This window comes from Rhinatrema bivittatum, chromosome 5 (genome assembly GCF_901001135.1).
Source record: "Rhinatrema bivittatum chromosome 5, aRhiBiv1.1, whole genome shotgun sequence".
Classification (NCBI taxonomy): Eukaryota; Metazoa; Chordata; class Amphibia; order Gymnophiona; family Rhinatrematidae; genus Rhinatrema; species Rhinatrema bivittatum.
In genome coordinates, this window is record NC_042619.1 from 120786619 (window position 1) to 120812688 (window position 26070).

General features: G+C 40.5%; 1 protein-coding gene across 4 annotated transcripts in view; it reads right to left on the minus strand.

The window, feature by feature from the left end:
- Positions 1 to 20766, minus strand: part of SETDB2 (SET domain bifurcated histone lysine methyltransferase 2) — a 187417-nt gene extending 166651 nt beyond the window's left edge. Inside the window, exons 1-2 of one of the 4 annotated variants that reach the window (XM_029602852.1) lie at positions 20680 to 20766; positions 19365 to 19457 (exon numbers count right to left, since the gene is read on the minus strand). The gene's annotated coding sequence lies outside the window, so the exon portion shown is untranslated. Of the gene's footprint in view, positions 1 to 19364; positions 19458 to 19881; positions 20013 to 20223; positions 20267 to 20563 lie in introns of those variants that run through there. The other 3 variants (XM_029602850.1, XM_029602853.1, XM_029602851.1) reach the window with 3 other exon arrangements.
- Between the last annotated feature and the right edge of the window lie 5304 nt (positions 20767 to 26070).

The following is a 26070-nucleotide window of genomic DNA, read 5'->3' on the forward strand; positions in this document are numbered from 1 at the left end:
TGCCTGATCCAAAAAACCATACAAATCATCCAGTGCATATGCCTGCATCCAAACTTATGATTTCATCCACCTGTAAATACACAACTCTCAAAACAGGAAACAGTTTATGGTAATCACAACAGAGAGTATTATCTATCCCCTATACTCAATAATACATATTACATATAAGGGAAATATATCTTTTCAATAATCCTACTATATTATACATCCACATATTTTATTCACAATATTATTTTTATTGTTCAAATACATTTACAAATATGACACATACCATCACTTTTTCAATGTACTAAAACCTAATGTTATGGACACATTTTATATACATAATTTGTACATTATATAAACATACTGATACTAATATTCATTAATAATCCCCTTAAAATATCCCACACATACTCATCACTCATACTTCACACTCATATTACCTGTCCACCTAAGTACATTTATTAAATTAACCCAAACAATTTCCCCTTTACCACACTTATATCATCTATCTTCTCAATATCCCTTCCCTCACATATATCATCTATATTCCCGACAATGACCCTTGTTTCGCCCCTCAAGGCTTCATCAGGAGGTGTAACTTTCTCTTCTTCTTATTATCCCAATTCCCAGCATCAATATCGTCTACAGCACCAGCTACTGTTATTATTCAACTTCCTTATTCCCATGTGTCCATAATTGTACCATCCACCTACAATATGAAAAAAACATTATTACCAATGCTACACAGGCATCTAATATTCATACTTGCTTTTTAAATTATAAAACCACTTACTAATGCATCCTCACATGGAAACCATCGCCATTCTTCTCATTTCACAGCTTTTACTTACTAATCCTTTATCCCATATCTGTAAAATCAACATCATCCTTATCAAACCTGACAACATCTATAACCACTTATGTTTAATAGTGAACACATGTAACTTAGAGCCTACCACGGCACGGGCATATTATAATGTACACAACCCTCTCCAATATGCATGAGAAATTCCCTTTTTTTTTTTATCATCACATATGGAGCCTTATACTTGAATACCGAAACATCTCCATCACCAAGACATTCTCACAAACAGAACAGCCAGAACATGTGGTTTATCCCTTACCACCACTACATCCCTGTCCGTTGTATCCCTGAGCTATCAACGTCCAAAGGTTGAAGGAATTTTTTGGGGATAAAAAAATGATGGGAGAAAAAATTTTTAGACCATCGGGAGGGATGCCTAGGGAACCCCCCAGTCCTTTAGTACTGGCTTTTGAGATGTTAGTATTGCAAGAACTGGAGTTTATAGAATCACAGAGAGATGTTTGTGAGTACAATTTTGTTGCGTCCGTCTGTCCTCGACGGCTTCGCAAAGTTTGCCTCACCTTATTCACGGCTCCTCCTTCTTACCTGGGCAAGATGGCTACCACCGCAACTACAAGCCGACCTCTCTGGCGTCCCCGGAACGGCTATGGTGCAGCCTCCCGCCATTGATCCTCCCAGGTACCATGTCTTTGTACCACCCTTGGCGCGAACCTTGAGGGCGCTTCCTCATGCTGATGTCACGCCATCCGGGTATATTACCTTCATTAATTTGCTAGCTCTTTGAGTTAGCAAGGACTCTAATCCGTTCTTGTCTACGCTACTCTGCCAATTCCATGCTGCCGCAGGAAGCTCTCTCTCTGCCCTTCGGGGTAACTGCTAACCTGGGTACCCGCTCCTCAGGGGCCCTCTGCTTTATTTCAGGTGACTTACAGGGAACAGGTACTCACTCCTCGAGGGCCTGCTCTCCCTGCCTCGGTGCCTGTACCTTCTACAACATACCTGGTGGAATCACATATCAACAGCCAACACCTAGTGAATACTCTAACTCTCAGTCTATCTCATCTACAGTATCTCCTCGCTGGGAGACCTGCTGCAGAACCTCCTGATGTCATCAAGGAGAGAAGGGCTCCCTCTGCAGAGGTCCCTGAAACTGCAACTACGAGACTGCCTCACTACTGCCCCCTCTGGTGGTTCTCTTCAAGCTGTCTAATAAAAGAACTCTTGTGTTTGTGTAGTATGAGTCTAGCCCAGTGCTGTGGCTCCTCATGGGGCTCCTCCACAGCACCCAAGGATCCACCAAACACACATAACCACAACAAATTTCGCCAGGGAGGAGATGGATGCCATTAGGTTACTGCAAGAGGATGACTCAGATGTGATTAGGGCAGCGGACAAAGGTGGAGCTGTGGTATTGTTGGATAAGGAACAATATGAGAGAGTGAGGCTATGACACAATTGAGTGATACAAGGTATTATCAGGTGACTGAGGCTGATCCTGTGGAAACATTACAGAACAAGGTAAAGGTAATATTGGAAGGTGCATTACGGGCAAAAGCCATTACAAAGAAGGAGCTTAGATTTTTAGCTTTACGAAGTCCTGCTACACCATATATATATTTTGTACCCAATACAAAAATACACAAATCTTTAAGTAATCCTCCTGACAGACCGACTGTATCGAGTATTGGATCCATATTTAAACCACTGGCTAAATTCATTGACCGTTTCTTACAACCTAAGGTTAAAGATATCAGATCATTCATTCATGACTCTACTAATTTTATCAATGAATTGGATAAAATCGAATACAACCAAGATGGTGGGGTATTAGTTACAGCGAATATCACGGCATTGTATACGAATATTCCCCAATCCAGTGCACTGGAGGTGATACACCAAGTGTTAGAGCAAGAAATATCATCAGATAAAAGAATGGCGGTGATCATGGAGTTGGCAGAAGTGGTATTGTTTGATTTTTACTTCATGTTCCAAGGTGTATTCTACAAACAAATTACAGGAGACCCTGTAATGTTTCCACAGGGTCTCCTGTAGCGCCTTCAGTAGCATGTTTGTATATGGCAGGGGTTGAAGAGACACATATATATCCATGTCCATTTTTCAGATATATAACGTTTTGGAAACGATTTATTGATGATTTGTTTTGGATATGGACGGGGAGTGTGGAACAGTTGAAAGAGTTTGGCCAATGGATTAATCAGGTGGATAATAACTTGGTGTTTACCTTACAGTTCAGTAATCGGTCCATTACATTTTTGGATATGGTGGTTTATTGGGAAGGTGGTAGATTGGTGACTTCAGTACATGTTAAACCTATGAATAAAAACTCTATCCTGCACTTTGACAGTTTTCATCCCCGGAGACTGAGGGAGAGTATACCTACCAGCCAATTCTTGAGATATCATAGGATCTGCAATTCAGTTGATGAATATAAGATAAAGGCACAGTCACTTGTTCAGAGGTTTATCAGACAGGGTTATCCTAAGTAGGCTGAGAAGTGGGCCTACAAAAGGGGCCTATATGCCAACAGAGGCAATTTACTGATTAAAACAGCGAGTTCTCAAGTGGATAGAACAGTGTGTTGCATTCCCTATTCTTCTAAGGTTATACATGTAAAAAGATTATTTCGAAATACTGGCCATTGTTGAAATCCATCCCAGGATGTGTAGAACAATGTGTATTTGACTTTAAGAAGGGGAAGAACCTTAGGACGTTGATAGCTCAGGGATACAAGGGACAGGGATTTAGTGCTGGTAAGGGACAAACCACATGTTCTGGTTGTTCTGCTTGTGAGAATGTCTTGGTGGTGGAGATGTTTCGGTATTCAAGTATGAGGGCTCCATATGTGATAAAAGGTAATTTCTCATGCATATCGGAGAGGGTTGTGTACGTGATAATATGCTCATGCAAGTTACTATGTTGGTTATACCAAGCGTATGATTCGCCGGAGAATCATTGAACATAAAAGTAATCTACGTACCCATATGGAGGAGGCATCTCTTGTAGCCCATTGGATTAGTGCTAAACATCAGATTGACGACTTGAAAGTTTTTGTTGTTCTGCAGAGTGCAGATAACCACCGAGGGGCTGTGGCCCAATGGTTATGGCGAATGGAACAAAGGTTTATATTCCGATGGAATACAGTATATATCCATGGAGACTCAACAGTGAAGTTGAATGGGAGGCTTTTTATGCCTGAAGGATAGTGGTAGGATGAAGAAATTGTTATGTATAATATTAGCTGATGTGATTACGGTTGTTGAAGGTTGGCTTGTGTATTAGGTATACAGCTATGGGTAGATATTCGGGGGAACATTGATACTAAGGATGGGATTGGTTTAGAATGTGAGGTTGTGATTGGATGATGAGCAATGGTAAGGTCTCATTGGTTGAAGGTTTGTTTTATACGACGGTACGTATGGTGACGCATTAGGACCGTGGCGTTCGGCACTTTGGCGACGGCGCTTTGAGTTGGAGCGGCTTGTGCAGGAGAAAAATGAATATCAGGTAATTAAATTCTTTAACTTGAGGACATATGTGAAAGGAGGTTTGAGATTGATTTTGTTAGAAATTGTGTTGTTTGTATGCAGAGAACACAATCGATTGGAATGAGAAAGGAATTTGGAACCTGCTTTGAGTAGATGGAGGCGCGTCTATATGGTGAAATCGCCATTTTGTGATGAAGCCGTGGTAGGCTCTAAGTTACATGTGTTCACTATTAAACCTAAGTGCTTATAAATGTTGTCGGGTTTGATAAGGATGATGTTGATTTTACAGATATGGGATTAGGAAGTGAAAGCTGTGAAATGAGAAGAACGGCGATGGTTTCCATGTGAGGATGCATTAGTAAGTGGTTTTATAATTTAAAAAGCTAGTATGAATATTAGATGCCTGTGCAGAATTGTTTTTTGCATATTGTAGGTGGATGATATAGTTATGGACACATGGGAATAAGGAAGTTGAATAATAACAGTAGCTGGTGTTGTAGAAGATACTGATGCTGGGAACTGGGATAATAAGAAGAGGAGAAGGTTACACCCCCTGATGAAAGCCTTGAGCGGCAAAACAAGGGTCCTTGTTGTGAGTATAGATGATATATGTGTGGGAAGGGGTATTGAGAAGATACATGATTTAAGTGTGATAATGGGGAAATTGTTTGGAATAATTTTAGTAAATGTCCTTAGGTGGACAGGTAGTATGATTATGAAGTATGAGTGATGAGTATGTGTGGGAGATTTTAAGGGGATTATTAATGAATATTGGTATCAGGATGTTTATATAATATACAAATTACGTATGTAAAATGTGTCCATAACATTAGGTTTTAGTACATTGAAAAAGTGATGGTATGTGTCATATTTGTAAATGTTTTTGAACAATAAAAATTATATATGTGAATAAAATATGTGGATGTATAATATAGTGGGATTACTGAACAGATATATTTCCCCTATATGTAATATGATATAAAATCAGATGTGGCCATGTTACAGGAGACCCACAATTCATTTATATAGAGTCCCTCAAATTTAAACAGGAACGGGTTGGGGAAGTGATTTTTTTCTTCAGCACTTAAGAAGAAACGTAGTATGGCTGAATCTATTTCACAAGCACTTGGATGTTCAAATAATCAACCAGTCTGTTGATATGGAAGGTAGATGGGTCTCTGCTCTGGTGTCAATTGGGGGTGAAAAATGTACTTTTCTCAACTTATATGCCCCAAACTCTGATTATCCTAATTTCTTCCTGGATCTCTCTTCCCATATTATTGTTGAGTGGGGGAGATTTCAATCAATCCTTGGATTCTATTTTGGATAAACAATCTCAAGCTAAGGCGTCCTACTCTAAATCATAGCAAGTCATTAATGGGCTAATGGATTATTGTGGTCTGGCTAATCCATGGAGACTACTACACCCCACTGATAAAGATTACATTTTTTTCTCCTTTCCTCATTCTTGAATTGATTTTTTTCAGATTTCTGGATTGTTGGTTTCTGATGTTTCCTTTGCTAAAATTGACCCTATTTTAATTTCCGATGATGCAATAGTTATGCTTCATATAAACTATCTCCTCCTCATCCACGGGAGATTATTTTTGGTGGTTTAATGCGAGACTTTTGGAAGATCCTACTTTTTCTAAACACATTCAGGAGAAAATTGGTGATTATTTTTTGAATACTATTACTCCTGATGTTGCTTTTCCTATGGTGTGGGTGGCATTTAAAGCCATTATTCATGGGGAATGCTGCACACAGGAAACTCAAAGGCGAACTGTATCATTTACAGGAGGGAGTTGATAGTGTAAATTATGAACTTTTTCTAACCTAACAAAGAAACTTTATTCTCTCTTCAGAAGGGAAATATTACTACAATAAACTGTTGAGTGCACAAGCTGGGAGATCTTTATTTGTCCAGAAGGCTTGCTATTACTCCAAAAATAATAAGTGTGGTCATCCTTTAGCTAATTACCTTACAAAAAAAAAAAAAAAAGGAAAAGAGGCGCATACATGTGATACATATGGCTGATGATAGCTTGCTTTCTACTGACTGATATACTAAGGAATTTAGGAAATTTTACTATTCCTTATATAAATCTGAATTTTATGAACTTTCCTCTGCTATTTCTCAGTTTTTCTCTCAGGTAGATCACCCATCTCTTAGCTTGGAACAACGGAACACATTGGATAGACCACTTACGGAATGGAGAGATCACAGTTCTCTCTCTGCGCTTCAGGGGAGGAAAGTACCAGGTCCTGATGGTTTTTCCATTGACTTCTATACGGCTTTTCAGAAATTGATTGTTCCCAAGCTGCTTATCTATTACTACGATTTGTTAATCTCCCTGGCAGCAGACTCTCTTTTCTCCGAAGCTTATATAGTGGTTCTGCCGAAACCAGGAAGGGATCCCAAACTTGTATCCAATTACCATCCTATTTCACTCATTAATACTGATTATAAGATCTGGGCTAAAAGTTTGGTCTTAGGACTATAGGAGAATTGATTCATAAAGATCAATCTTGTTTTATTAAAAATCATTACATTTCTAATAATTCTCGTTTATTTCTTCATATATCAAATTGCCTAAGCCGCATCCATCCCCGTTGACTGCCCTTTCATTAGATGCTGAAAAGGCTTTTGACAGGGTTGAATGGGAGTATCTTTTTCATACCTTGCATTGGTTTGATTTTGGATCTGCTTTTCTGGATGTGGTAAAGCTTTTATATCATCAACCAGCTGCAAGTTTCTATGTTAACAATAAACTTTCCTATCGTTTTGAAAAAGGATGTCCTCTCTCTCCCTTTCTTTTTAATTTGGCTCTAGAACCCCTCTTGTTGGTGATTCGGCAACATCGAGATATTCAAGGTATGGATTTGGGTACTGATACGTATAATGTTTTACTGTATATTAAAAACCCTGACAATTCTCTTCCCCATCTTTTTTCTCTTATTGAATTCTATTCGACTTTTTCAGGATATAGGGTGAACTGGCACAAGACTGAATTGCTGCCACTGAATATTTTGGGTCACTATGTAGACATTACTGAGTATCCCTTTCAAGGGGTGAAAGATGGTCTTAAATATTTGGGTGTTCATATTTTTTATACCTTTTCTCAAACTGTTACACAATGTGCATTGTCCCCTTTACATAAATTCAAGGAGTTATTACATCAATGATGGGGAAGATTGGACACAATTAAAATGATTCTTACCCCCAGACTAAATTTCTTTTTATTTCTATGATTCCCATTTTTTTCCTATGGATTTTTACAAACAAGTGGATCGTATGTGCTGGGTTTTTTATGGCAACATAAGCCCCCCAAAACAGCTCTCTAAATTGAAAGCTGACAAAGGTAATGGTGGCATCAACTTTCCTGACTTTTATAGTTACCATCAGGCTTATGTTTTACAACAAGGATATTACTGAATGTCAGATTTTCTGCACATTATGGATAACCCCAGGTTGATAAACATTGAGTATTGGTTGGTCTCTCCCTTTACTTTTGCAGCTTTATCTGGCATGATCTTCCCTTGCCTACTAAGGGATAACTCCATACTTTGTTCCACTCATAGAGCCTCTTTTTCCCCCAAATGGAAATTTTCTCAGTTGGCCTCCCCATGGTTTCAGTCCCACATTAAACTTGTGAGTAAATGTTTAAACTGGAAGGAATGGCAAGACAGAAGGATTTGGTTTCTGGATTCCATACAGAAAGACCACACATTGCTTTCTTTTGATAATCTGATGTGCCATTTTTCTCTACCCAAATCCCAATTCTTCTATGGGTTACAATTGAGGGACTGTCTTGGGCAAAGTTTTTTTCTTCAAATGTGTTTTACAGAATCTTCCTAGACTGTTGGTACTGTACCATGATTATGGCCCCTTGGGTCAATTAGCTTCCAGGATTTACCAGTCTATAAAAATGACAAAGTTTCCAGTTTTAAAAGGTTTGCAGAACATATGGCTTACTGAAGTTGCTGGTCTAGATGAAGAGGTTGACTCGTCACATTTCTGGGGCATTTCATTATGATTTCACTACCTTCCAATTTAACACAATCTTAATTCTTTATCACACACAGAGCAGTGTGGACCCCATGAAAGCTATACTGAGCTGGCCTTCCCTCTAACCAATGTTGCTGGTCATATGTATCTCCAAAGGCTACTTTATCTCATGTTAAATTTCGACATTTGTCCTCTTGGTCTGTGGTGTGGAAATCTTTGGATGAATACTTTGCGACTCTTTCTTCACCACCTGCCAGCCGCATTTAATGTGCTTTCTATTGTTAAGCTTATCATGCCATTCCCTTGACCACTTATCTTCTTTTATTGATTATCTTTCTTTGTATTTCTGTATGATTAATGCTTATTTTTCTTTGTTGTATTTGTATACTTATACTCAAAAATATTTGAACAAAAAAAAAAAATTCCACAGCTGGAATGAGTTTTTCTAGAATATTTTACTTGAATTCAGGGTAAAAATGCAATATATTCTTCTTAAGAATATAAGAACATAAGACTTGCCATACTGGGTGAGACCAAAGGTCCATCAAACCCAGTATCCTGTTTCCAATAGTGGCCAATCCAGGTCACAAGTACCTGACAGGATCCTAAGGGGTAGATAGATTACAAGATGTTTATCCTAGGAATAAGCAGTGGATTTCTGCAACACCACCTTAATAGTGGTTTATGGACTTTTCCTCCAGGAATCTGTCCAAATGTTTTTTAAATGCAGCTACAAAAACAAGTTTCACCACATCCTCTGGCAAAGAATTCTAGAGCTTAATTATGCATTGAGTAAAAAGTAATTTTCTTTTATTAGTTTTAAATGTATTATTAAGTAACTTCATTTTGTGTCCCCAATCTTTGTACTTTTTGAAATAATAAATAACCAATTAACATTTACTCCTTCCATTCCACTCATTATTTTATAAACCTTTATCATATCTCCCCTCACCCATTTCTTCTCTAATCTGAAGAGTCTTAACTTCTTTAGTCTTTCCTCCTAGGGGAATTGTTCTATCCCCTTTATCATTCTGATCGCCCTTCTCTATACCTTTTCTAATTCTGCTATACCTTTCTTGAGTGACCAGTATTGCTCACAATACTCAAATTGAGGTCACACCATGGAACGATAAGAGGCATTATTTATTTATTTATTTAAAATTTTTATATACCGGCATTCATGTTGCAAACACATCATGCCGGTTTACATATAACAGGGGTGTACTGTGAACAATTCAATAACCTATTTGTGTAGAAGGAAGCAGTTACAAATAACAAGGTAATAGAACTGGGAGGAGAGAAGAAAAGGGAGAGAATAACATTAGGTATAGGTATTTACATTAGTAATAACATTTTTACATGTGGAAGTGGTAGAATCTGGCTGAATAGAATTAATCGGTGTCCGGGAAAGCTTTTTTAAACAGCCAGGTCTTAAGTCTCTTCCTGAAGGTTGGGAGGCTGGGCTCCTGTCTAAGGTCCGGTGGGATGGAGTTCCATAGAAGGGGGCCGGCTGTTGAAAAGGCCCGATCTCTCAAGGTAATGTGTTTGGTAGTTTTGGCTGGGGGCACTTGAAGAGATCCTCTGAGTGTGTCTCTTGTTGGTCTGGAGGAGTTATAAATTTGGAATGGGACTTGTAGGTCGAGTGCGGTGTGTTGATGGATGGTTTTGTATATTATGGAAAGAGATTTGTAGAGGATTCTAAAGTGAACAGGCAACCAGTGGAGATCTTTTAGGATTGGAGATATATGGTCCCTCCTCCTGGAGTTTGTCAGTAATCTTGCCGCAGCGTTTTGTAACATCTGGAGGGGTCTAGTATAGGAGGAAGGTAGGCCCAGAAGGATAGAGTTACAGTAATCGATCTTAGAAAAAATGATAGCTTGTAGAATGGTTCTGAAGTCCTGAGTGTGGAAGAGTGGTCTGATTCTTTTCAGAACTTGGAGTTTGTGGAAACAGTCCTTGGTGGTTCTGTTGATGTAAGCTTTAAGGTTCATCCGGTTATCAATTAATACTCCTAGATCTCTCACCTGTGTAGTAGTTGGGATAGTTGGAGGATTAGAGATGGCATTGTTATCTGGGGAGATGAGAAGCAGTTCTGTTTTAGAGGAGTTTAAAACTAGGTTTAGGTTAGCCAGGAGATGTTTAATTTCGAAGAGACAGTTTTCCCAGTGAACCAATGTTTTTGTGTAAGATTCTTTAATGGGTATCACGATCTGGATGTCGTCGGCGTAGAGGAAAATGTTTGAGGTTAAGGTTGGAGAGGAGTTGGCAGATAGGTAAAAGATAAATGTTAAAGAGTGTAGGTGACAGTGAGGAGCCCTGAGGGACTCCTATGGATGCGTCCATTCGTGAAGATTCTTTGTTCTGTATCTTAACCTTGAAGCCTCTGTTGGAGAGAAAAGATTTAAACCATGAGAGAGCGGTGCCTGAGATACCTATAGAAGCCAGAATGGAAGTGAGAATGGAATGATTGACCGTATCAAAGGCGGCTGATAGGTCCAGTAGAATTAAGAGGAAGGATTGGCCTTTGTCAAGGCCCATTAATATGAAGTCAGACATGGAGATGAGGAGGGATTCTGTGTTCAGTGATTTGCGAAATCCGTATTGTGATTGGAATAGGATTTTGTTTTCTTCTATGTATTCGGAGAGTTGAGTATTGACAACTTTTTCTAGAATCTTGGCTATGAATGGGAGATTGGCGATAGGACGGAAGTTGTTGGGGTCTTTAGGATCCAAGTTGGGTTTCTTGAGTAGAGGTTTGATGGAGGCCAATTTGAGGTCGTCATGATATTCTCTGTTTATTCTTCCCTTTCCTAATAATTCCTAGCATTCCATTTGCTTTCTTGGCTGCTGCTGCACACTGAGCAGAAGATTTCAATATGTTATCAACGATGACACCTAGATCTAATGTCGAACCAAGCATTGTGTAGCTATAAATTTGGGTTACTCTTCCCTTCGTGCATCACTTTGCACTTGTCCACCTTAAATTTAATTTGCTGTTTGCATGCCCAGTCTCCCAGTTTTACAAGGTCCTCTTGCAATTTCTCACAATCCTCTTATAATTTAGTATCATTGGCAAATTTAATCACCTCACTCATTGTTCCCATTTCTAGGTCATTTATAAATATATTAAAAAATAGTAGTCTGAGAACAGATCCCTGGGGCACTCCACTAATCACATTTTTCTATTGGGAAAATTTACCATTTAGCCTTACTCTCTGTTTTATGTCTTTTAACTTGTTTGTAATCTATAATAGGTCACTGCTCCCATCCCATGATTTTTTAATTTCCTAAGAAGTCTCCCATAAGGGACTTTCTCAATTGTTTTCTGGAAATACAGATACACTATATCAACTGGCTCACTTTTATCCACATTTTTATTTACACCCTCAAAAAAATATAGCAGATTGGTTAGGAAAGATTTCTCTTGGCTAAATCCATCTTGGGTCACAGAAAAAAAGAGAGAGAACGTTGTATGCTTAGCTAGTAGTCTTTATCTCACCCAGAGAATTCTCTGCCCGAGGAACAATTACCCCAAGATGCCTTGAGGTTTCTGGGGACCAAATGGGAAAAGGGTTACATTCCATGTCAGGAAATGTAAAAAACATTTAATATCCCTTCAAGCAGTTCAAATCAATCAAAATGCAACTCAAAGGTTATATGCCCCTGCAGTGCAACTAAGCTAATCAATACACAGGTCACTGGATGGCAGTGTAACAAAGGAAACACAAGATATAAGCAGTGCATACAAAACACCCTTACACAGCCACATTAGAAGGTCTAATTCCTCTACTTTAGCAGAAGTATGGAATAAAAGTACTCTGACAGGAAAGTGAAGTGAAAATTCTGTAACACTATCTACCTGTTAAAATGAATTAACAGCTTTCTGAGAGATTATAACAAAATGGTGAAAACTTTTTTTTTTTTTTTATTATCTATCCCTTCTCACAATATATTTATAATAGAAAGAATGTCTTCTAAACAAAAGCCAATTAAGCTCTGGAATTTGTTGCCAGAGGATGTGGTTAATGCAGTTAGTGTAGCTGGGTTTCAAAAAGGTTTGGATAAGTTCTTGGAGGAGAAGTCCATTAACTGCTATTAATCGAGTTGACTTAGGGAACAGCCTCTGCTATTACTGGATTCGGTAGCATGGGATCTACTTAGTGTTTGGGTACTTGCCAGGTACTTGTAGCCTGGTTTGGCCTCTGTTGGAAACAGGATGCTGGGCCTGATGGACCCTTGGTCTGACCCAGTATGGCAATTTCTTATGTTCTTAAAGCCAAAAACTATATGTAAGACATTTAAGAATAGAGTTATTAAAATCTGTGAATTCTATTACTATTTATCTTTGTGATATTTTTCCATTTTGACATTCATGCTTATCTAATGGACAGGAGACACTTATTTCACACAAACATTCACCGGAAACAATGGTCTCCAATATTCCATGGCATGCTACCTTGGATATTACAATTGTATAATACAGTAAGGTATAACAACTCCCCCTTTCACAACTCTAAATTCAACTATTGCACACATTTTCACAAAGAACATAACCTATCTCACATACAAAGAACTACCTTTCCTATGTTTTCAAAAATCTGTGCCTTCCCTGAATTATTGGCATTAGCATAATTGAGAAACTGAGTTATTCATTCAGGAAAGATAACTCTAAATATGATATAGTTTGGAGAAATTTATGATGCATTACTTCGCCCCAAGTACCTGAATTGGGTATGTATGATCAATTGGTGAATAAGTGCTGTGAATTTTGACTCTGGATGTATTGCAATGTAAGATTGTTAATGCTGTATTTTGCCTGGCTAAGAGGAACAATAGATCCTGAAGTAAATTCCTTGAGCCACATGAAAAGAGACCCAGCTTGCTGGCTCTACACCACGTTGAACACCTCCTCCATTTAAAGGCACAGGATCTTCTGGTTAAATATTTTCCAGTAAAAATCAAATCATCATCCACTTCTCTGAGACTAAGGAAGGAAGAAGACTATGGCACATTTAGCATATACACTGGGAGGGCCAGCACAAGTAGATTCAGATGGCAGAGCCTGCCTTCCTTCTGTTTGATGAAGTCAGAGGAGACATTCCCAAAAAAAGCTGGAAACTGAACTGATAGTCATACGATATATAGATACCACACTTGCTGTAGTAAGGATCATGCTATGAGGATTATCCTAGCCTTATCCCAAAGGATCTTTTGAATGGTCCTGGTGATGAATCAGTGGGTACAAAAAGAATAGACAAAATGCTTCAGTTTAGCACAAAAGCATTGGGAGCTAATCTGTAGTTGTTCAGATGCACAGAGCAGAATATCTCTACCTTTCTATTGCCTCCAAGATGAATAGATTGATCATTGGCTTTCCCCCCAGCAACTGAACAAGTTGTCCATGGTCCCCTGATCGAGGTATCACTTGTGCGGTCAGCCAACATGTGCTGGAATCCCAAAAGAGACATCATCTGTAGATGTGCATTCTGTGAACTGCCCACAACCAGATTCAGAGGCCCTCCTGCATTGCATGCAGCAAGTGACCCACCCTTAGAACTTCTGGATTCATCCACCACGGAAGGTGTGCTCTCATTCCAGGGGTCACAGAGTTGGTGGAATAATAGCAGATAAAGTTGAACCCACTGGCTCTGGGTCCCCACTGAAGGCCTTGTATGTGCAGATGTAAGAGAAACCACAACAATCATGTATCCAAGAAGGACTAGGCCCAAAGCAACGTGGCTCTTTCACAGAGGGGAAATGCTTTTTTTTTTGCTGAAGATAGTGCTCGTTTCCTTAGTGATGTCTTTGCCGGCAGGGCATACAGTGTGCCTTTGTATGCGCTTCTGATGGGTCTGGAAGATGTATGAGGTTGAAGTTGTGTGCTTAACATGATGGGAGCGAGTTTGTGTGTCGCTTTGTGAACGATTGTGAGAACTTTAAAGAGGATCCTGTGTTTGATAGGAAGCCAGTGAAGGTTACGGAGGATTGGAGTGATATGTTCTCTTTTGTTGGAGTTTGTGAGGATTCTGGTGGCGGCGTTCTGTACCATCTGTAAGGGTTTGATAGTATTTGTGGGGAGTCTGAGTAGAAGGGCGTTGCAATAATCGAGCTTAGATAGTATGATGGATTGGAGTACTAGCCGGAAGTCATTGAAGTGAAGGAGGGGTTTTAGCTTTCTGAGGACTTGCAGTTTGTAAAAGCAGTCCTTTGTGGTAGTGTTTATAAACTTTTTTAGGTTTAGATTGTTATCTAGCCAGGCTCCTAGATCCCTGAAGTCAGGAGAGAAATTGATATTTGAGTTTGTTGATTGAGAGGAGCTTAATAAGATGGTGGGGGGGTCATGGGAGATAATGAGCATTTCCGTTTTATTGGCATTCAAAACTAAGTTGAGGCTAGAGAGTAGGTCTTTCATTGGCTGAAGGCAGTCATTCCAATAGGAAATAGTTTTTTGAAGGGATTCTGTGATCGGGATAAGGATTTGTATGTCATCCGCATAGAGGTAATGGGTAAGCTTAAGGTTTGCGAGTAGGTGGCAGAAAGGGAGGAGGTAGATATTGAAGAGGGTGGGTGAAAGTGAAGATCCTTTAGGGACTCCTTGGTCTGTAAGGACGGGATGAGTTTCCTTGTTGTTTATCCTGACTTTATAGAACCTGTTGCTCAGGAAGAACTGAAACCAACTGAGAGCTGAGCCTTTGATGCCTATATGTTGGCTAGTTGGTCTATAAGTACTGTGTGTTTTACCATGTCAAAAGCTGCAGACAAATCTAAAAAAAAAGCTGCAGACAAATCTGTGCTTAACATATTTCAACGCTGACTCCACCAGTATGGAGTGGTAGGGAAGTTGGACAAATCCAAAACCTGGGGGAGTTTGAACTTGTATTTTAAATCCAATTTATGGACCACTAGCAGGCATGTCTGTCACATCCTCATCTGGAGGCCCTGCAGAAACTTGAGAACCATGATAGCTGCCCAATCCGTTGGAGGTTGAAGAAACTGAAGAGGCCCTGCAAAGACACTGATGGGATAGTGTCTTTGCAATCTTAATGTTAGTAATCTGTAAACCAAAATTAAAAATCAGCTACGGTACCTCTAGTTTGGAGGCTGATCAATGTAGCACCAATTTTTTAAAAGGGTTCCAGGGGTGAGCCCATCAGTGCCGGAAAAAATGTTTGAAACTATTCTATAGAACAAAATTATTGAACATATAGATAAGACATAGTTTAATGAGATAAAGCCAACATGGATTTAGCCAAGGAAAGCCTTGCCTCACCAATCTGCTACATTTTTTTGAAGATGTGAAAAAAAACATGCAGATAAAGGTGAACCAGTTAATATAGGGGTAGACTTTCAAAAGGTTATGCGCGTAACCCCGAAAACCTGCCCCTGCGCACGCCAAGCCCATTTTGCATAGGCTCGGCGGCACGCACAAGCCCATTTTGCATAGGCTCGGCGGCGCGCACAAGCCCCGGGACACACGTATGTCCTGGCGGGCTTTGCTTTTTTCCAAAAATTACGTGGATGGGGGAACCCTTTAAGTAGCTTTAGAGTGCGTCGAGTACTGGGGGGATGGCAACGCAGTTTAGGGAAAAAAAGGGGACCCACGACGGCCCATCCGTTATGATGATTTGGTAAGAGTGTCTGAAAAATTGCCTAAAGTATGTTGGTCAAAGAACGAGGTGGCTTTGTTCAGAGTAGCCTTTTCGTGGGTGTTTTTTGGGCCATGAGGGTCAGCGAATTAGTGGCCAAATCGCAGCACAGCGATCGAGAATTGGGGTTAACAGTGCAGTGCATACAAGTTTATGATTCAATGGTGAGATTGTTTATCCCTAAGTCTAAAACAGACCAGACAGGGAAAGGTTACTTCATAACTTTAGTGCTGGCTGCGAATATCTGGGTGTGTCCAATCCGGCAGGCACACTATTATCTCGATAGGTGCTCCGGTGCGAGTGGATCTTGTCTAGTTCGTGAAGACGGTAGCCTTCTGACACATTATCAGTTCGCCAGGGTGTTGAGTTTGACAATCAGGGAAAATGGCGGAGACACGCGGTTTTATAGCTCACATTCATTTCGGATCGGGGCAGCCACTTCGGCGGCAGAAGCAGACATATCAGACATTGGGATAAAAGGTATTGGCCGTTGGAAGTCAAATGCTTTTCGATCGTACATAAGGCATTAAGGTGTGTTGGTAAGGGGAAGTAAACGAGGGCGAGGGGTAGGGAGATGGCTAACTTTATTCATTTTGTATTACACAGCATGTGGAGGTATGGCGTTTCGAAGGATGTGACTGGATTGTGGGCCATTCCTACATTCATCGGGGCAAAGAAGAGCACTGAAGCATCCGTACGGGGAACACTTGGATTTAGAGCGGGCGGGATGGCATTTGGCATGGGTTGGGAAGAACTCTTGCCTTTCCTGTCAGAGAGAATCGAAATGTGGGGCGAGCCGAACATTCTCCTCATACATCTGGGCGGGAATGACAGTGTCAAAATCATGCAAAGAACTTCTTACCTGCATGAAGAAAGACCTATCACAAGTAATGATCAGATGGCCCCGGGTGCTTATTGGGTGGTCAGATGTCATTGTTAGGTTGCGGAATAGGGACGAGGTATTTTGGCAGTCTGGGGTTAAAAAATTAAACAGACAAATGGGAAAATGGATGGGGTGGGAGGGGGATTCTGGATTAGGCATCCCTGGTCATGGGCGGTAGGAGCGGGGTTATTCAGTGGGGACAGGGTCCACCTATCCGAGGTGGACCTGTTAATAAATCACTACAGGAAGGGCTGGAGAGGGAAATTAGGAAGTGGTAAAGCGGCCGCAGTTTGGGGGGGAACAAGTCGACCTAGGTCGGCTTTTTTTTATGGCGGAAAACCCGAGCCCAGGGGGTCTTTGGAATGCAGTGGGAATATAGTGGTGGAGGCGGGGGTGTGAGCCTCGTGTAGCTGGGAGGGCTGCTACACGGGAGGACCAGAGAACTACAGGGCTAAAGTTCCCGGTTTGAGCTTACTCTCGCTGGTTCGAGGCGGAGAAAGGGGAGGGGTTTTTCCTTCACCACTGGGGGGCAAGGGGGTGGAGAAAAGGAGGGAGGAGGGGCAAGTTGGGGCTGTTTAATAAGTTCAAATTGTAAGGGCTCGGGTTAGTTTGTGAGTTAATAAACTGCAGCCTATTTAAATCCCAGTTTAATGTGTTGAGTATTTATTTGGGGGGGATGTGGACCACAAGTCGAGAGCAGGTAGTCCATCCCTATGTTAATAACTTGGGCTTATATGAAGACATCTTCATATCTGATTTCCCCACAGGCATTCTTGGAAAAATGTCCCCATGAAACATTTTTTTACGATGGGATGTGATTATTTTTATTTGATAAAATCAATAAATAACTTCTGGAAATTTGTCTAAATCCTGAATCCGGGTGAATCGAGCCCATAAATATATTTTCACACCACCACAAAAGAGCACATTGTTTCTAATCACTAAGGCCTTTCAAACTTTAAACACACATTAATTTAAATAAGGAGTATAAAACAATTATATATTGGAGTAAACATTCCTGGGACAGAAATTTATATCTCCTATGCCAGTTCAAACATCTTTTTGCAAGGTGACAAAAGTGCTGAGGGAGAGAGTCAAGTATCTCCTGATACTCGACCATTCATGCAACTTGAGAATTCTGCAGAGTGAAGGATCAATTCAATAGTTCAAAGAAACAAAAATATAAAGGGAAAATCAACAAATTAAACCAAAAGTACACATAACCTCAAGCAATTCTTGAACCATATTAGTAACAAGTAAAGCCTCAAACAGTCACAGTCTAATGCTAGCTGCTTTTGCCCTCAATATTAATGTCTTCTAAGCATTAACTTGCCTTCTAAGCATTATCTTATGTAAGTCACACTGAAGAGTCACTGTGACTCCTAAGTCACAGCAAACCAATTTCAATGTTCTGAAAGATAGCAATAATGGCTATTTTGGGAATCATGTTTAAGCAAACTAATTAATGCTGCTGGACATATTAGAGGCATTATAGCGCACTCCAAAGTACGTTTCAACAGATCAGGATATAAATACATCAAGAAAGATGTTCTGCAGTAACTTTCAGCAAATCAGGTTAGGTTATACATCAAATAAGGGATCATAACATAATAGTGTAAGTAATGCAGGGATGGAATGCCCTACTTATTAGGAACTAAGCACATAAGTATGGAGGCATGTAGGGATAGTTCTTCCTTGTGAAAGACTAAGTTAAAATTCCTTCTGACCTATTTCAGATTAAAAAAAAAAAAAAAGTTTCACAATATTTTTGTGATAAGGTTAATAAGTTACCTAGCGTCCAACAAATATAAATATAGCAGTTTGAAAGCTGTATTAATAAATGCTCTAATTTTTACGAGCTGCAAAAAGATACTGCCACTTACAAATTTACAACAAATAGAAGAGAGATGCTCTTCTCTCTTGAAGTATTCTTGCCCAACACTTGCATGTAGATAAGACTATTAGCTATTACCCCCCATGCAAAAAATCATTATGTATCTGATGCGCACATTTTAATATGGAAAACTTAACGCCAGCCCCAAGCCGTCTAAAAAAAACCCAAAAAACCCCACAAAAAAGCCCAAACTAATGCTTTTTCTGTGGTTCTTCCTATTTAGTAGCATCCCTATACTAAATAGAAGGAACTACAGAAAACAGCATTTAAAAAAAATGTTTGTGGGCAGTCAGGTTAGAGAAACAGACGTCCATTAATTGAGCATGCTTTCCTAACCGGGGATTGTGAGTGAGTTAGGAAAAGCCACTTGTCTTTGGCACCTGAAGCCATGGATGCGCTAGGGACATACGATTTATCCCTAGAACGTCCTTTTTAGCGTGGCTCCTCATTTAAATAATGCATCACGCGCCCAGGAGAGGTGGCTGGGTGCGCGTTAGGAGAGCAAGCGCTCAATCATGAGTGACCATTTTACACGAGCCAATATTGCATCGGCCTGAAAGTGCCATTACCAGTCCAAACCTATGAGAGAAAATCTCACTTCCCAAAGAACTTTACCTTGAAAACCAGGAGCCAGATTCTACAGCGCTCAGTACACAGTCTCCTCCTCCTTCTTAAAGTTTCTTTTTATCCTCCATGAAACATAAAATCCTGTAGAAAAAAAGATAATCTGAATAAAACCAGACAGTTCCCTTTGGCCATCATCCCTTGATGTACCAGACAGGCTTCCAGTGACACCTCCCACCCTCCATACACTCTTCAATGGTACAATCACAGCAGACAGCGGCCAAACGTCACCTTTCTTCAAAAACTCCCCAAGTCCCCAAGCATAGTGATTCGAAGGGGAGGAATCACCCTGTAAACGCAGTAATTTCATTTAAAAACGCATTGATCGCCATTACAATAACATTCATAGCGATGTACAACATAATGTGAAAATCATGCATGTAGCAAACGCTAGGATATGAACTCTGATGCCTCTGTGCACCAGTGTACGGATTCCCGAGTCGGCCTGGCACCGACCTTGCCAGAGCGTATACATTATTCCGACTGCAGAGTCAACAAAATGTCTCACCCTGTTTTCTCCCTCAGAGACAGAGCAGCCTCATGACCAGCGCCTCTTTGCTTCGGCTGCAGTCTGACATATGAGTGCAAGGACGGCACCCCTCCCCCCCCCCCTGACTCAAACACACCCACACATCCTGACAGCCCCCTCCTCCCCGAACACAGCAGGCCAGGGAAGACCCCACCCCCTCCCGGAAGAGTACAGCAGGTCAGCAACCTCCTGCTCCTCTGAGAGACCACACCGCACCCTGTCAGCCCCGTCCAGGCCGCGGCGGCTCCCTCCTCTCCGCCTACTAAAACGCCGGGGCAGTTCTCCCCACCCTCACCCCCTTCTTCACCAGCGAACACGTACACACACCAACCCAGCTCCTGGGACACAGCGCTACCAACGTCCCGAGCTCCGCTTTCCATGCTGCTCTTCTGAAGCAGCCTGACCGACCAACCCCCGGTTTTTTAGTTCGTGGGTTCTGCACCTGCCATCTGTTTTGGTTTTTTTTTTCTTTCTGCACCTTCCCTCTTCTTCGGCTCCAGTCGCGCCCCCCTCCCACCCCAACTTGCAGGTCTCCCGCCAGGGCCGCCCTTAACTAAGGGCAGATGGGGCCCGTGCCCTAAGTCCCAGCAGCCCGTCTCACACAAAGATTTATTTGTTGCTTCTCTGAAATAAGGCTAACAAAAAATATATCTGATGATACCTTGCAGAGGAGGAAGGTACAAGCAAAAGGGGTTTCCGCGGCCACGGGCTACGTGGAACAGCAGGTCTGGACCAGCCCTCCCAGCACAATCTGCAGCAGCACAGCTGAAACAGTACCTGCGTGCAGGTTGCCATGCATCAAAAGCTCTTCAGGCTCCAGCAAAGCAAACAGGCCTGTGAGTCTTCCCCGCCCCTTCACACGGGTTCCCTTGGTAACCGGAAACCGGTGCTGAGGGGGAGGGGCTACCTCTGTCGACTCACAGACCCTGCTCTCGCTCTCTCTCTCTTTTTTTTTTGCTGTACTGTGGCTTGATGGGTGGCAACCTAGAGTCTTCTGGTACTGAATCAGCTGTAGGGAGGAAGGAGAAAGGGGAATGAGGGGAAGTGAAAGAGAAGAGGATATTGAGGGCGGGATGCAGAATGTTGCTGAGTACGGGGGAGATCAGGGTGGGGGGAGAAAGGTGGAATGTTGCTGGGCAGAGATTGAGGGGGAGAAAGTGGAGCTACTGCTATATAGAGAAAGCTAAAATTACAAGGAGTACCTCAAGTTATAACAATCAAAAGTAGGACTGACTACAAGTTGAACGGTTTCAAGACAACAGTATTTTCTAAGGATTTTGTGAACAGTTTGGAATACTTATAGCCAGTTCACCCCAGACTAACTGCATAAATAAGTGAGACACTACATGAACTGAATGGACTTTTGATGAAAGGAAGTTATGATATTATATTTTTATTTTGTATATACATATATAGATGATATAGTATTTTTCCAAAGAATATTTTTTTTTCATAAAATGTATTTAATTGGAACTATTTGACAATTTGTTGGCATTAGTGTTCTTTTGTTCTATTTTTTGTATATTTGTTTTATTTATTTATTTATTTATTTATTTATTTATTTAATTTAGGCGTTTTATATACTGTCGTTCCAAAAGATTAAAACGGTTTACAAAGTCGGCTTTAAAATTCTTGGTCGACATTCACAGACTTTGTGAGCTTTCATATTCTAGATCACAACAGCAAATGCTTATTCTAGTTCCTAAAAATTTCCAATCAATAGTGGGCAGGTGAAAGTAAGTATGCAACTCAAACCAAACAATTGCTTTCACCTAAGCATTCAATTTTATATCATCAAATACAGTTGAACTTCATATCCCTGAAAAAAGGAGGAATAGACCTCGGACCACCAGCATATCATTCTATGTGAACTTCTGAATTCGCTGCGTTATGGTCAATCATACATCATAAAATCTTCCACCTAAAATTTTTATCATTGTACAAAAAGTTATTTTTGCACTATTTTCTATTATTTATTAAAAACCTTAGCACTGTTCTTTGCTTCTTCAAACTAGTACCATCAGTTCTATAGATCTGCTGCCAATGTTGGCCAAGCGTTTCGCCGACTAGCTTGTAAAGAGAGCGTCAGGCTCCGGGAATGAATATTTGCTGAACTAAGGGAAACACTTACGCCCTGAAGCAGACTAGTCTGCGAAACGCTTGGCCAACATTGGCGACAGATCTATAGAACTGATGGCACTAGTTTGAAGAAGCAAAGAACGGTGCTAAGTTTTTAAATAAATAATTTAAAATTTCAAAAATAATTTTTTGCACAATAATAAACATTTAGGTGGAAGCAGGTTTTTATGACCTATGATTGAACATAATGCAGCGTATTCAGAAGTTCACTGAACATGATATGCTGGTGGTCTGAGATCTTTTCCTCCATTTTTTTTACAGATATCAAATTCAGCTCTATTTGGTGATATAAAAATGTTTCGGTGAAAGCTATTGTTTGGTTTGAGTTGTATTCTAGTTCATATCTAGGTCAACACATCGGCAAATATATAATCTAGTACATATGCATAAATTTTCTAGATTGACACAACAGCAAATACAGATTCTGGTTCTAATAACAATATACTTTATTTTGTTCGGTCCTTATTGCTCGCTCTGCTAACACTGTCTCTGGTACTGACATTGAAGTTATCAGAATTTTGGTATTTTATGTTAAATCATATGCATTTCTAAAGAACCATGTTTTTAGTTCATGCTTGAAACTCTTTAATGACTCTGGAAGACAGTTCAATAACTTGGGGCCCGCTATGGAAAACATTTGTTGTCTTATTTGGTGTATGTTCCGAATAGACGGCACCTTTAGAAGTCCTTTGTTTTGTGATCTTAAGGTTCTCTGTGGTGTGTAATGTTGAAGTGACACTCCTAATAAGCATGTGTTATTATTGCTGACGATATTGAAAATTAGAGTTAATACTTTATGATGTATTCTGGACTGTACAGGAAGCCAACGTAGTGCTATCAGCAAGGGGGTGATATGGTCCAATTTCCTTGTCCCTAATAAGAGGCTAGCAGAGGCATTTTGAAGTAATTGTAGTGGTTTTAGTAGTCCTAGTAATAGGGAGTTACAATAGTCTAAGTTAGAAAATATTAGAGTTTGTAAGACACTGCGGAAGTCCTGTATTGTTAGTAAAGCTTTCAGCCAATGTAATATTCTCAGCTTGGAGTATTCTGTTTTGATTAATTTGCTTATATGCTTTTTCATAGTGAAGTTCTCATCGATCTGTATTCCTAGGTCCTGTAGTTGATCTGAGGGTGTAATGTTAATAACTCCTAGGTCTAGGGTTGGAGGTTTGATTATTGTGTTATCTCTCCTTAACTACGCAATTTCAGTTTTTTGGGGGTTTAGAATTAGTTTCAGTTGAGAAAGTTTTTGTTGTATTGCCTTCATGTTTGTTGACAGAAATGATGCTGTTTTGTCAAAAGGGAATTGTATGTTGTCTGCATATAGGAAGAAGTTGATTCCTAGATTTGCTAGTAATGCGCATATAGGCAGCAAATATATGTTGAATAGAGTGGCCGAGAGTGCTGAACCTTGGGGGAACTCTGTATCGATTGGGAAAGTATCCGAAATTTGATTGCCCAGTTTATCTTGGAATCTTCTATCTTTTAGGAAGGAAGAGAACCATTTGTTAACTTTTCTGTCTATTCCAATTTCTCTCAGGTGGTGACAAAGCAAGATCTGGACAACTGTGTTGAATGCTGCTGTTAGATAAATTAGTACCAGGATATAAGATTCATTGTTGTCAGACCCATGTAGTACCGGGTCTGCTAAGGAGATGAGTAGGGTTTCTGTTGAGCGATTTTTTCTAAATCCAAATTGGTTTGGGTATATTATATTATTGTCTTCTAGGTGTTTCTCTAGTTGTGATAACTTCTTTTTCAAGGACTTTAGCAATGAAAGTTAGGTTGGACATTGGTCGGTAATTGTCCCAATCATCGATTCTGCCAGTTTTATTTTTTAGGATTGGTTTAATCACAGCTTGTTTTGCCCTAGTAGGGACCAGACCTTCTGCTAGTGAGTGGTTTATTATGGTTGTGAATATTGGAATTATGACATTTTTTACTGTTTTAGGGCACTAGCTGGTATATAAAGAAACATGACCGCAGAAAAAAAAACGTATGGCCTACCTAGTCTGCCCATCCATTCAATTTATCTAGCCTTTATAATTCCCATCATTCCCTTAGAGATCCCATGCTTTTTTGAATTCAGATACCATTTTTGCCTCCACTACCTCCACTGGGAGATCGTTCCATGTATCCACTACCCTGTTTATAAAGTTATATTTCCTATCCAGCATCTATTCCCTTTCACCCTCATCCTATGACCCCTTTTTCTACAGCAGGGATAGGGGAATGCCTTTTGGTTGCAGGGGCCAAGTCAACCAAGCTCCACCCTTCCCTCTGCCCTCACACTCCCTCCCTTCCTCCCTGTCTTTTTTTTGCCCCTGTCTAGCTGTTTTCCCCTATTATCTAACTTCCTCTTCTCCACTCCCTTCCTCTGTCCCCCCCTCATATGATCCCCCTTCCTCACTGATCAGCAGCAGAAGGAGGAAGCATGGTGCCTTGGCACATTTTTACCCTCCTCCTCCACCTAGCCTAACTACTCCATTTAACCGAGCAACTGTATGGAGTCCCATGCAGTTCAAAGCAGCAATCAGGCCTAGAGTTGTAAAGGTGAAAGATACAGCCAATGCATCACCACTCTCTTCTTCCTGTAGTACTCCTCTTCCCAACCCAACCTCAAATCTCCTGCAGTGATTATGCAGGAAAGGCCAGATTTTGATGGGGGCAAGGCCCCTGTGGCCCACCCCATTCTGAAATCTATGATCTAGAATCTCTTTTCCATTGGAAGAGGTTCAACTCCTGTGCATGGAAACCTTTAATATATTTAAATTTATCATATCTCCCCTATCTTGCCTTTCCTCTCCAGTGATGGCAAACTCCATTCCTTGAGTGCCACGAACAGGCCAAGATTTCAGGATATCCACAATGAATATGCATGAGATAGATTTGCATACAATGAAGCAGTGCATACAAATCTTTCTCGTGCATATTCATTATAAATATCCTTAAAATATGACCAGTATGTGGCACTCGAGGACTGAAGTTCTCCATCACTGCATCTAGGCTATACGTTTAGATTTTTAGTCTATCCTCATATGCTTTAGAACAAAGGCCAGGGACCATTTTTATAGCCAACTTCTGGACTGACTCCATCCTGTGGTAAAACGGGAGATGCAGAAAAGTGACATTAATTACACCTTGCAATACCCAGCTAAACTGAGGGTGAGCAATAGGGGAAATCTGTGATTTTTAATACTGTGAAAGAGGCTGAAACGTGGTTGCGACAATGGAGATCACAGCAGCAAAACGTTGGCGCCTTGGGGTCCTGATCATGCATGAGCATGTAACCTGAATAAGCATAGCAGGTAAAGACGGGTAGTGTCTTATCTCATAGACATGGAATTTGGTCTTTTGTAATGTGTGCCACTGCCCATACCATTCTCATTGGTGGTTCTTTTTTCTTGCTTTTTTTCTTTTATTTTCACTTTTATGAACTTGAGGAGCTGTTGATATCTCCATTTGAACTGGAGCTTCCTAGAAGGCTGGGTTTTGTATCATCATGACTGGCTATTCTATTTTTTCATTTACTTCACTTTAGGAGTGCGTCTCTTGCTCGCCATTGTGTACAGGGTTCACGAGTCCTACAGATGTTTGCTTCCAGCTCCTTGCGGATATGTCTCTCCTCTCTCACAGTTGTATTTTTCAGCAAGGGACCACGAGACATTCTCCCTTGTTGATTTTTTAATCACTTGGTCAAGCTGTGCTAGTGCCCGGAAGGTTCTACTTGCTGGACAAGTGTTTTTTCCCTTCCTTTCTTAGGTAGTGGGAGTCAGGACTCTGAGTTGAGGGCACAGAACCCTTCTGGCAAGTTTCATCCGGCCTAGACCCTGATCAGCGTTCCTTGACAGCTGATTTTGATGCTCCAGTGACTTTTTCTCTTTCTTTTTTCTGTTTGTTACCTTTTTGTTTCACTTAGTGTACTCCTTATTTATTTTTTGTTCAGTTCTAGGTCATTATGCTCTGCCAGTGTTTTTCCTTGGTACAACTAGGTTATGTTGGCTGCTTCATGGTCACCTTACTAGGGAT